Below are 11582 nucleotides of genomic sequence, written 5' to 3' on the forward strand. Positions count from 1 at the left end.
CTCACAAACACCGTGACGGCAAAAACCAATGATACAAGCCCACCCATAATCATCGTGGTATATGAGTCACAACTACTGTATACATCAATGTATATATAATGTATATATTCTGGCATCACTCAAGTTGTATTGCAGTCTATCAGCAATGCCTGCATGGGATGCTCAATGGAGGTACGTACATAGCTCTGATCCTTCTGCGTGCATGGTCAGTGACCTCTGCTTTGAGGGTCCCCCGGCCCGGCCGCGGCAGATCCCGCTGCGAAGACAGTCACAAACAGGCCCGCATCACTTAACTGCGTGCGAGCACTCGGACTATATAGCCTTAATTTTGTATCCATCTATGCATTCTCCCTTTTATGACGCCATAGTGGGATCTACTTCTCCGGTGAAATCACTCTGGAACTGTTGAGATGATGCCTTTTCTCACAAGGGTGAAGAGCCCTCCTCCAGTAGCCGCGACTGAGTGGTGTGCCAGTCTTTCTTGAAGGCGATGTGGTTGTCTGGGAAAATTCCACTCTATTTGAAGTCGTTTCTGAGCCTCAGTTGACTCGCAGTCGCAGATGACATCCAGCTTGATATATTTAATGGAGGCTTCTAGTTCTGCTCCTTTTCACTCCACGCTCTGGCAGATGACTGTCATTACACAGAGATTTGTCTTTTTTGGCAGCCGATCAGACACTGATCAGCTCCAGCTTCTTGCTGAGGACGCTCTGGTCCGGTTTCGCCCCTTTGGGTGGGTGGAAGCTTGGGACACCTGCCTGGAGCTGCATGGTCCTCAGTGGGCTGCTTGTCAGCTAAGCTGGGGTTGAAGGTTGGAGAGAGAACTTCACTTGTGATGATCTCATCCGACACGGGTTCATAGCAGCCTGGAGAGACCTCTAAGCTCCTAAAAGTGAAGCTGTTTACGTTCATGCTGTCAACACTTACAGAAGAGCCATTGGACGTTACTGCGTTAGAGCAGGCTGTAGGCTTTGGTATCCATTTCCAGACATGACCGATGGTACCAAATGCTACATTCATCGCAGCAGACTGCTTCAATGCCAGGTGCTCTCGAGACAGGGTATTCACAGAAGCCACAGGGGTAGACTGTGTGGGCTCCAGGACTGGGATTTGGGTGTACATCTCCTGACAAGAGACAGGACCAACAGAAATTTGGTACATTCAATGGTTTGGGAGGAAAGAGAGAGAAGGATATTCTACTGAAAGAAACGCTGGTTGCAGCCATGAAAGGATAGGAATGATTCCTCTCAGTTCTTCCGTCTGGGTCGACACCTGGGAAACAGAAGTGTGAAGATGATTAGTTGGAGCTGCGTGTTTCTGCCCCAACACAGGCTGGGTTTGTCCGGAGTGGTGGGGTCGGTGCACTGCGTAGTAAAGCTTTCTCCACCCTGTACATCACTGGTAGTCTCCCCAAAACTGCAACATGCACCTAGGCAGTTCGGTTGACTAGAATAGATTTGTCGGAGACGTCAGCTACTCGAGTCAGACAGCCAACTTTGCCCAGTTTCACTTCGACACAGCGTCCATACACTGTTCCTGTTGTGTAGTTGATCAGTACTGCTATATACACAGAAAGTTAGCTCTTCATTTATAGGCTGTTCGTAACAAGCTCACTGAACATACCAATTAGCTTTACAATAAGCTATTTCAGGCAGGGTTTTAGAGACCGTGGCACCTATTGAGTCAACCGGAAGTAAGAAAAAAAATCCCTGACCACAGTGGCGGGAACTTCAATGATGTCAATTTTCTGCACATGAAGGGTCGCCGTCGACAGTTTAAGCGGCACCATAACAAGTCTGCATAACGCACTTTGTTGCTCCAAACATGCACAAAGAAGGAAGGAGGAGGGGAAGGAGGAAGGCGGAGGAGGTGAAGGAGGAGGGGGAGAAGGAAGGTGGGAGTAGGAGGAGGGGGAGAAGGAAGAAGGAGGGAGGAGGAGGAGAAGGAAGAAGGAGGGAGTAGGAGAAGGAGGAGAAGGATGAAGGAGGGAGGAGGAGGAGAAGGAAGAAGGAGGGAGTAGGAGGAGGAGAAGGAAGAAGGAGGGAGTAGGAGGAGGAGGAGAAGGAAGGAGGGAGGAGCGGGAGAAGGAAGAAGGAGGGAGGAGGAGGAGGAGAAAGATGAAGGAGGGAGGAGGAGGAGGCGGAAAAAAGGAGGGAGTAGGAGGAGGAGAAGGAAGGAGGGAGGAGGGGGAGAAGGAAGGAGGGAGGAGAAGGAAGAAGGAGGGAGGAGGAGGAGGAGGAGGAGGAAGAAGGAGGGAGTAGGAGGAGGAGGAGAAGGAAAAGAAGAACAAGGAGAAGGAGGAGCGGAGGAGGAGGGGGAGACGAAGGAGGAGAAGGAATGGGGTGAAGGAAAGAGGAGGGGGCAGAGGAGGAGGAAGCAGGCGGAAAAGGAAGGAGGAGGAGGAGGAGGAGAAGGAAGGGGGAGGAGGGAGAAGTACAAGAACGAGGAGGAAGAAGGAAGGAGAAGGAACGAGGCGGAGGAGGAGGGGGAGGAGAACGAGGAGGAAGGAAGAGGGAAGAGAAGGAGGAGGTGGAGGAGAAGGGAGAGGAGGAGCAGGAGGAGAGAGGAAGGAGGAGGAAGGAAGAGGAGAAGAAGTATGAGGGGCAGCAAGGAGGAAGGAGGGGGTAAGAGAAAAAGAAGAAGAAGAAGAAGAAGAAGCAGAGCCAACCCGAGATGGTGCACAACTTGACTAAATATCTCCTATTTCTAGTGAGGGCTTTGTGCAACTAAACTTTAACCCCTTTTCTGCTGCTGACGAGTATGCTCGACAGCGTTTGGCTGAGTGTTGCCTGAGTGAGATTAACTCACTCAGTACGGCCAGTCCTCTCTTCTCCTCTACACAGACCCCTCGGATGTCCAGTGGGTGTCTGAATGCCCCAACCTTTAGCTTCCGTCATCAGAATTGTGGTATTCTTTGTCAACATTCACCTCTTCAGTATAAGAGCCTTCCACTTGCAATATTTTGATGGTGGTAATTGGGGTGAAACGCTGTTAACATCGTCTCTTTCGCCGTTCGTATGGAGAGAGTTAATAATAATAATAATAAATCTAGGTTACAAGTCAGGGTGTCAGTCACCATTTTTTCATTTGAACTCATCTCTCCTGGTTTCTTCCATTACTTGTGTCCCATCAAAGTCAATGACACAACACGAAAAAGCAGTTCTTGAACTCCGGGTTAATGCCACACTGATCTCACATCACCAATAGTTCAGCAGGCAAAGGGTTAATTAATCGGAACTCTGGGGGATGGGAGTAGGGGGGGGGGGGGGGGGGGGGGGGGGTTATAATGGCGGATATCAAAATCTGGGAACGGAAAAGGCCAAAGAAGTATTGATGGACTCTAAAAAGTAGTAGAAGAAGAAGAAGAGCCCGCACTGGCTGTGTAGAAACTTTATTTTATAGTTCTGAAACATCGGCATTCATGATACCGATTTGATTTATTGATGAGAGGTTTTGCTGGCTTCTCTCTCTACCTCCCCCCTCCCTCCCTCATCTCTTTGTGTGTGTGTGTGTGTGTGTGTGTGTGTGTGTGTGTGTTTGAGGCGCTATGTTGTAATTGTGCCGTGTTGTTATTGATGGTGCTATGGTTGAATTTTCCGCTCTTGGTATTTGTTCGTGTGTAATGTTGCTGTTGGTGTTATTGTCAATATATGTTATGTTGCTGTTGGTGTTACTGTTTACGTACAGTGTTTTTTGTTGATGTTGTCGTACACACACACACACACACACACACACACACACACATATATATATATATATATATATATATATATATATATATATATATCGGTTTATCGTCTTAAACGATTTGCATTTTGCTGACATGTGTACAGGAAGTCACATCAGCATTATCGTGATAGCGCACAGTACATTTCACGGAAAAAATGCATGGACAATTGTTACAATCTGGAAGCTGGTTGCTTTTCTTTTCTTTCTGTTTAATACAGTGTCATAATTGATTATATTGGGTTATCACTTTGTATCACATCAACGTATTTTGTTTCCCTAAAGTTGGAAGAAGGTTCGGTAAAATGTTTATCGTCAACAGGCTGCCTTGTGGACTGCTGGGAGTTTGTTGGCAACGATTCCATTTCTTCCGGGACTGTCCTCTTGGGGCTTACAGGGTCAGGCTGGTCTCTGTCGTCTGGCTTTATTTGATCGCTATCCACTCTGGGCATAACTTCAGATGGTTCAACGTTATTGTGGCAGTCAACGTTATTTTGTGTGTGATGATTGTCAAGCCATCATCTTTAGGCGAACACCAAAGTACAGAATAACCACCAGTCCCTCACAGAGTCCAGTGTAATTTTCAGTGCATGTTCTGAGAAAAGTGACTGTCAACAGATGCTGTTTGCTGGCTGGCGTTCGGACTGGTGACGGTAATGAGTTCACATGGTGTTTCTGGTTTCGATAAGATCCATGACACCATGGTTGTGTTCGTGTTGTCTTTCAACTGTGCTCTCAACCCACTTCTCTACATGTGGACCGTGAAGACACAATGGCGACGTCGTCAGCAACAAGAAGAGAAATTAATCCCGGTGTTAAAAGCGTGGCTTGCTCAAGCATGGAATAAAAATAGTTTATGTTCTAAATACACTGTCAGAAGCTGACATGTTCAGTTCATACTTATTCACTAGTGACATTCAAACATGCATACACATTTTTACTAGATCGGTCACTCAGTCTTAACAAACTCTGAAATTCCATCTTTTTCATTTAAATACCCCTTGACTGCCATGAACGTATTACGTACGTGCATAGTGACGTCACTGACGACGTCATCAGAAAAAGGGAAATAGCTCTGGGAGGCTGAAAATTCACACAGTTTGTCTAGAGTGGTATATCTTCAGACCATTTTCTCAGTTTTAGGCTTATTGTTTTGGATAATGTTTTATGACCTGAAACATCACGTTCTGCTGTTCCCCTCCTAGCACTGAAGGGGTTTTAAAACGAATCCAATCTAATTCAATTTTAGATAATATTTATAACATTTCAATTCTTGTTCTGTCAATTACCTCCCCACCAGGGATCGAGCTAGTGGTCACATACCTTACCCTCACACACAGAAAAGAAAAGAAACAAAATAGACTACTTATTCATTTCCCCTCTGGAAAATTAATCTGGTGACTTCACACAACTTCACTCAGCGAAGCTAATAATATCAGTTCACTGCACCAAGCAGTCAAACAGTCACGTTTATCCTGCGTGAGTTAGCATCTCACTATTACATAACTGTGTACAACACCAACCAGTGCTTAAAAACCTTCTATATTCAATTCATAATTAAAAACCACATCAGCACGTTTCAGTGCTTCAAGAATTATACTGAAGTCACTAACATCTAGAATCATTTTCGATTTATTTAAAGGAACTACTGCGCCCCATCACACACACACACACACACACACACACACACACACACACACACACACACAAATATTCCAAATAACCCTGGCTTTCCCCAAACCACGAAAATTATAGGTACAGGGGACTAAAGCAGGTCAGGTCACGACCTATTTAATAACTATATTCTTTCAGTGCTCTAAGGTCGCACGCAGCACAGAAGAAAAAGTAAAGCACAGACCTCTCCCGGTCCACGCCCCGCCAACACTTCACATGAACCTCCATCAATCCACACGAAACACAACGCTTCAACGTTCAGAGCCCAATCCGGCCGATGATCTGTTAGGTTAACGTCAATCGTGTTCAGTTCAGATGTGAAGATGTCAGTTCACAATGCACATGACAAGTGACCAACTCCGGAACCTGACATGAAATCACCAGACACTGCGAGTGAGCCGGAAGAGAGACCCCCTACCATCAGAGTACATCCTTCGTGGCCACACCCTTGATGTAGTCAGCAAATCAAAATACCTCGGCATCACCATCACTTCTGATCTTAGATGGACCCCCCACATCTCCAATGTCTCCAACTGGGCCAACAATACCTTAGGCCTACTGAGACGGAACCTGAAAGCAGGCTCCAAGCGCATCAAACAGCAAGCCTACCAAACACTGGTCCGCCCAACCCTGGAGTATGCCAGCTCTGTGTGGGACCCCTATACAGAGAAGGACATTAAGAAACTTGAAGCAGTACAACGCCGGGCTGCTCGCTGGGCGACCCATCGACACAGGAAAACATCCAGTGTGCAAGACATGATGGAGACTCTTCAGTGGTCTCCCCTCAAAGAGCGAAGGAGAAAGGCAAGACTGGTTAACTTTTATAAGTTCCACAGTGGCAGTCTTATCATCAACACATGCCACAAGCCCTCTCAAAATCCTTCAGCATCCACGGAGACCCGAGGATCGCACCCAGCAGCGTACCATCTCTCCAACTGCAGAACGTTGTACAGACAAAAATCTTTCTTTCCCCGAACCATAACCAACTGGAACAGCCTTCCCGCTGAGATTGCCCTCAACCCAACCCTGGAAGGCTTCAAATCCCGAATCTGATCACCCCCCCCCCCCCCCCCCCCCCCCCCCCCCCCCCCCCCCATCCCCCGGCCCAGCAACCTCTGCCTCAGGAAACCTCAAAAACACGCAAACCCACCTTATAGTCAACAGAATCTTCACAATGATGAAGGCGGTACCCAAGGGAAAGAAGAAGAAGAAGATCATCCAAAAGGAAATAACCTTGAAGAACCTTGACTGGAAAGGATCATAATTATTCGCAACGTCACTGTGACTAGATCTAGAACTCTACACAGTCAGTTATCCATTCAGATATGTCCAAGGCGGATGAAGGCGTTTCGATTGCTCACACATGATACACAGAATAAACAAACAAACGCTGAGTGGCACTACATACACAGTCTATGCCATCCCCGCTTCCCCTTTCCAAATTCCGTGAGGCCTTCTCTCAATATTAGCAGAACGCGTCATACCTCAAAATAAGACGTCACATAGAAATTGCGTCACACACAAAACAACGTGCCATGGAAAAAACCCTTCAAATGTCCAATCAAGGATGAAGACCACTGGAACAAAGGTTGTACTTTCTTGGTGACGATGTTCACAAGGCACATAGCTAATGTCAAGTAGGTAATCCTGCAGATTACCTGTCAGGTAATCCTGCAGTTTAGAATACTAAACTCAGGGGCCGTTAAAATGAAAAAGTAGAAGGTGTTTTAGACTGACTTCGATGCGCTGAGTCGAATGCAACCCTCAGCTAAGCTCTAAGACCACTCCTTTTGCCACGAAACTGGATCAAATGCACGGCAAGTAGTACTCCTTCTACTGAAAACACACAGAAGTTGATGACGTAAACACCACGTCACCAGCAATCAAAATGGCTCGCCGATAGTTGCTCGGGAAGTGACCGACTGAGTTTACTATTTATTATGTCTCTGTTTCATTGACAAGGAGTGGCCGTAGAGCTTAGCTGAGGGTTGCATTCGACTCAGCGCATCAAGGTCAGTCTAAAACAACCTCTATTTTTTCATTTGAACGGCCCCCTGAGTTTAGTATTCTAAACTGCAGGATTACTCAAGTAACAAACACTGTAGTCCAACGTGAACATCATCCAAAGGAAATAACCTTGACTGGAGAGAATCATGTGCACAACGTCAGAAGATTCACAAAGACAAGAACTCAACACAGTCAGTTATCCATTATGTCCACAGCGGATGAAAGCGTTCGATTACTCACACGTGATACACTGAATAAACACAAACCGCGGCACTTCATACACAGTTCGTTCATGCCATATCTGCTCCCACTTGTCCAGTTCAGTTGGCTTTCCTCCTTACCCAGACCCACACGTCACACATCCAAAAAGAAAACGTCACACAAAAAATTGCGTCACGTAGAACACTGTAAAACAATACCGTGGCATGTTATGAAAAACTTCATCAACTGTTTACTCGAGGATGAAGAATGAGAATGTCGTGAGTTGTCACACACACACACACACACATGCTCACAGACACACATCACACCACACTTTACACACACTACACACAATCCACACCACACCACACCAAACTGCACACACACTACACATTACACATGCACACACAAACTCTCTCTCTCTCTCTCTCTCTCTCTCTCTCACACACACACACACACACACACACACAAACACACACATGTACACACACTCTCTCTCTCACACACACACGCACGCACACACACACAAACACACACATGCACACACACTCTTTCGCTCTCTCTCACACACACACACACACACACACACACACACACACACCCTCTCCCTTCTCCCACGTCCAAAATTAATACACTTCGCATCATACTCATTACGCAGGCTTCCTAGTCTAAGGGAAGTAACCGCTTCCCCACGATGCCGTCCGTGAAATTCTAGTATTCTCCCTTCCCCCCCTATCCCCCCTGTCTGCACAGAGAATATGATTGCGCCACGACCTTGTTTTGTCTTCATTTTCCTGATCATATCGAATGTTGTGACACACACACACACACACAGACACACACACACACACACACACACACACACACACACACAGATAGACAGACAGACAGACAGACACCCCCCCCCCCCACGGCCCCCCCCCCACACACACAAATGCACACGTGTGCACACACACACACACACACACACACACACATACAAACGCGCGCGCGCGCATGAATGCTCACACACACACATGCTCTAACAAACACACAAATGCTCTAACACACACACACACACACACACACACAGATAGACAGTCAGACAGACCAACACACACGCAAACACAATACACACACACACACACAGACACACATCTCAGGATATCTCACGTCAGAAGTAAGACCTATGGACACAGATCGTTTTCTTTTCAATCGCCAAAGACGTGGAACAAGCTCCCTGATAACCTCCGTCATTCTGATTCCCTCGCATCTTTTAAATCTCGTCTCAAAACTCACCTTTTCCCTCAGCAATAAGTTCAATTGTGGCAGGTCCACAACTACATGCATGTATATGAATGTGTATCGTGTGTGCGTGTGTTTATGTAAGTTTGTGCCTGCCTGTGTGTGCGTATGTGTTAGGGTAGCTGTTAGATACACATGCATGTTAATATGTATGTATGTATGTATGCAGTGTGTGTGTGTGTGTGCGTGTGTGCGTGCGTGCGTGCGTGTGTGTGTGTGTGTGGTCACATTTTGGTGTGTGTATGTAACATAGATATAATGTTTTATGTTATCAAAAGCGTTTTTGTAAAGCACCTAGAGCAGATTTCTGGATAGTGTGCTATATAAGTATCCATTATTATTATTATTATTATATATATATATATAGAGAAAGAGAGAGAGAGAGAACCCCCTCCCCACACACATACACATTAAGAACATAATTTTTAGAAAAGCAGTTTGTTTATACTTCAAGAAAGTGTCCAAAAAGAGTATGTGAATTTTTTTTTTAATCTTATATATATATATATATTAGTTTTACCCTCACTGTAGTGTAACCAAATGAAAACACATCATCTCCTAGTTTACAAAACCAAATCCTTTTAAAAACTAAATATAGCAACAACGTCATGTGCTGCTGTGGATGACTACTCACAAATAGGCATGTACTCTTTGAATGCAAAGCCTTCAAGACCTTTTTACCTAGATTTTAGGAAAAAACGTGCTGGTAATTTTGTACTGCTGTTAAAAAGTTTGCTTCACAGTCCAGTTGGAAAATTTGATTCAACACCCATGACTGCCATAAACGTATTACGTACGTGTATATTGACGTCACTGATGACGTCATCAGAAAAAGGGGAAATAGCTCTGGAAGGCTGAAAATTCACACAGTTTTATCTAGAATGGTATATCTCCAGACCATTATCTCAGATTTAGGCTTATTGTTTTAGATAATGTTTTATGACCTGAAACACCACTTTCTGCTGTTTTCCCCCTTGCACTGAAGGGGGTTTTAAGTTCTGTGTTCTTGCTCCTTTTGTACATGTTATTTTTTCTCATCTAAAATAACATCATGTGGATAGACGTCAAACAGAAGAACTCTCTCTCTCTCTCTCTCTCTCTCTCTCTCTCTCTCTCTCTCACAGACACACCCACACATATGCTCACACACAGACACACATACATGATTATGCTCCCCCCCCCACACACACACACACACACACGCGCGCATGCACGCACACACACACACACATTAACACACTCTATGTGTCCATCTATCTATGTATCTATGTATCTATCACACGTGCGCGGGCACACACACACACACACACACACACACACACACACACACACATACACACACACGCAAACACACTCTCTCTCTATATATATATCTATCTATCTATCTGTGTGTCTGTCCAAAAGGAAAGAGACATAAAGAAGACAGGCAGCCCAGATCAATCTGAATCATTCTCCGCTGTCAAAAGAAGACAGAGCAAAACACAGGTGCAGGGAGGGAGTGGGGTGGAGGTGGGGGAGAAAAGAAGTGAAATCAGAAACCCCCTCTCCACCCTTCCACTCACCCCCCCCCCCCCTCCCCCCTCCTTCCCGTTGTGAACATTGGTTCTGGTTGGCGACAGGACAGTTCTGCCCATTGACTGAAATAAAGGAATTATCAAAAGGGAAATCCCCCTGTATTCCTCCACTGCTTGTGTGTGTGTGTGTGTGTGTGTGTGTGTGTGTGTGTGTGTGTGTGTGTGTGTGCACGTGCGAGAATTCTAAACAAGCCATGAAAAATACAGCAGACACACACCGACACACATGAATAAGCAGACCCCCAACCAGCAAGTTATAAATGATACACACACGCACACACATACACATTCACACACAAGTGCACGCGCGTGCACACACACACACACACACACACACACACACACACACTCATACATTGATTCATATACACAATCTTTTTGTGTGTGTATGTATGTATGTATGGATGTATGGATGGATGGATGGATGGATATATGGATTTTGATTGATTGATATGGATACTTATATAGCTCCTATCCTCGGTCGGAGACCAAGCTCTAAGCGTTTTACAAACACGGGTCATTTGCACAACAGGCTGCCTACCTGGGTAGAGCCGACTGATGGCTGCCACTGGGCGCTCATCTTTCATTTCCTGTGTCATTCAATCAGATTTCAGGCATGCACACATACACACTCAGACAGACATGTAACATTTTACGTGTATGATCGTTTTGTTATTTACCCCACCAAGTAGGCAGCCATGCTCCATTGTCCGGGTTGTGCATGCTGGTTACGTTTTTGTTTCCATAACCCACGGAACACTGACATGGATTACAGGAGGGGGAAGGTGTTTGGGGAGAGGGGAGGGTGGAGGTGTTTGTGGAGAGGGTGGAGGTGTTTGGGGAGAGGGGGAGGTGTTTGGGGAGAGGGGGAGGTGTTTAGGGAGAGGGGGAGGTGTTTGTGGAGAGGGGAGGGTGGAGGTGTTTGTGGAGAGGGGAGGGTGGAGGTGTTTGTGGAGAGGGTGGAGGTGTTTGGGGAGAGTGGGAGGTGTTTGGGGAGAGGGGGGAGGTGTTTGTGGAGAGGGGAGGGGGGAGGTGTTTGTGGAGAGGGTGGAGGTGTTTGGGGAGAGTGGGAGGTGTTTGGGGAGAGGGGGGAGGTGTTTGTGGAGAGGGGAGGGT

General features: G+C 46.1%; 1 protein-coding gene across 1 annotated transcript in view; it reads left to right on the top strand.

The window, feature by feature from the left end:
• The window catches only part of LOC143276318 (uncharacterized), a 492860-nt gene that overhangs the window by 35596 nt on the left and 445682 nt on the right, over positions 1-11582 (top strand). The gene's annotated exons all lie outside the window — the stretch shown is intronic.

The sequence above is a fragment of the Babylonia areolata genome, chromosome 31 (assembly GCF_041734735.1).
Source record: "Babylonia areolata isolate BAREFJ2019XMU chromosome 31, ASM4173473v1, whole genome shotgun sequence".
In the NCBI taxonomy this organism is placed as follows: domain Eukaryota; kingdom Metazoa; phylum Mollusca; class Gastropoda; order Neogastropoda; family Buccinidae; genus Babylonia; species Babylonia areolata.